Raw genomic sequence first — 2,500 nt, 5'->3', positions numbered from 1 at the left:
GAATGAAGAAACCGGAGGTGGATGGAAAGACTCCATATCGTAGCTAGCGGTACATGCAAGACTCCATATCGGAGCTACCGGGGCATGCAATTATATATATATATATATATATATATATATATATATATATATATATATATATATATATATATATATATATACAGTGCCTTGCGAAAGTATTCGGCCCCCTTGAACTTTGCGACCTTTTGCCACATTTCAGGCTTCAAACATAAAGATATGAAACTGTAATTTTTTGTGAAGAATCAACAACAAGTGGGACACAATCATGAAGTGGAACGAAATTTATTGGATATTTCAAACTTTTTTAACAAATAAAAAACTGAAAAATTGGGCGTGCAAAATTATTCAGCCCCCTTAAGTTAATACTTTGTAGCGCCACCTTTTGCTGCGATTACAGCTGTAAGTCGCTTGGGGTATGTCTCTATCAGTTTTGCACATCGAGAGACTGAAATTTTTGCCCATTCCTCCTTGCAAAACAGCTCGAGCTCAGTGAGGTTGGATGGAGAGCATTTGTGAACAGCAGTTTTCAGTTCTTTCCACAGATTCTCGATTGGATTCAGGTCTGGACTTTGACTTGCCCAATCTAACACCTGGATATGTTTATTTGTGAACCATTCCATTGTAGATTTTGCTTTATGTTTTGGATCATTGTCTTGTTGGAAGACAAATCTCCGTCCCAGTCTCAGGTCTTTTGCAGACTCCATCAGGTTTTCTTCCAGAATGGTCCTGTATTTGGCTCCATCCATCTTCCCATCAATTTTAACCATCTTCCCTGTCCCTGCTGAAGAAAAGCAGGCCCAAACCATGATGCTGCCACCACCATGTTTGACAGTGGGGATGGTGTGTTCAGGGTGGTGCAATATATATATATATATATATATATATATATATATATATATATATATATATATATATATATATATATATATATATTGCATGCACCTCCGGAATGAAGAAACCGGAGGTGGATGGAAAGACTCCATATCGTAGCTAGCGGTACATGCAAGACTCCATATCGGAGCTACCGGGGCATGCAATTATATATATATATATATATATATATATATATATATATATATATAGTTTTTTTTTTTTTGTTTTTTTTTTTGGATGTTAGGAGTTAGGATGGTATTTACTCGCGCATAGGTTTGAATGTTATTTCCGAATCTCTCCTTTAACATGTTTGAAGGGGACACTGTATTACTTAAAACGTGAATTAACGTCTTAAATCGTGTTAAAAGTGAGCAGTTACCTTGGGATTACACACCAGGTTCAGACGCAATGATTGGACTTATGTATCCGCAGTCGACCTGAGACTCACCGTTTCAACGGTGGTCAGGAGTGCTCAACAGAAAAGAATGCCTAGAGAAAAATATTGTATACTGGCCAAGGGCTTTGGTTTTGCCCAGAGCCGTAACTAAGCTTTTAGCTACCGGGGCATGCAAATATATATATATATATATATATATATATATATATATATATATATATATATATATATATATTATTGTTATTTTTTTCTTTTTTTTTGGATGGTAGGAGTTAGGATGGTATTTACTCACGCATAGGTTTGAAAGTTATTTCCGAATCTCTCCTTTAACATGTTTGAAGGGGACAGTGTATTACTTAAAACGTGAATTAAGGGCTTAAATCGTGTTAAAAGTGAGCAGTTACCTTGGGATTACACACCAGGTTCAGACGCAATGATAGGATTTATGTATCCGCAGGCGACTTGAGACTCACCGTTTCAACGGCGTCAGGAGTGCTCAACAGAAAAGAATGCATAGAGAAAAATATTGTATACTGGCCAAGGGCGTTGGTTTTGCCCAGAGCCGTAACTAAGCTTTTAGCTACCGGGGCATGCAAATATATATATATATATATATATATATATATATATATATATTGCATGCACCTCCGGAATGATGCAACAGGAGGTGGATGGAAAGACTCCATATCGTAGCTAGCGGGGCATGCAAGACTGCATATCGTAGAAACCGGGGCATGCAATTATATATATATATATATATATATATATATATATATATATATATATATATATATATACCGGGGCATGCAATTATATATATATATATATATTGCATGCACCTCCGGAATGAAGCAACCGGAGGTGGATGGAAAGACTCCATATCGTAGCTAGCGGGGCATGCAAGACTCCATATCGGAGCTACCGGGGCATGCAATTATATATATATATATATATATATATATATATATATATATATATATATATATATATATATATATATATATATATATATTATTGTTATTTTTATTTATTTTATTTTTTTTGGATGTTAGGAGTTAGGATGGTATTTACTCGCGCATAGGTTTGAAAGTTATTTCCGAATCTCTCCTTTAACATGTTTGAAGGGGACACTGTATTACTTAAAACGTGAATTAAAGGCTTAAATCGTGTTAAAAGTGAGCAGTTACCTTGGGATTACACACCAGGTTC

Source organism: Acipenser ruthenus, chromosome 14 (genome assembly GCF_902713425.1).
Source record: "Acipenser ruthenus chromosome 14, fAciRut3.2 maternal haplotype, whole genome shotgun sequence".
Lineage (NCBI taxonomy): Eukaryota > Metazoa > Chordata > Actinopteri > Acipenseriformes > Acipenseridae > Acipenser > Acipenser ruthenus.
This window is presented reverse-complemented; position numbering follows the sequence as displayed.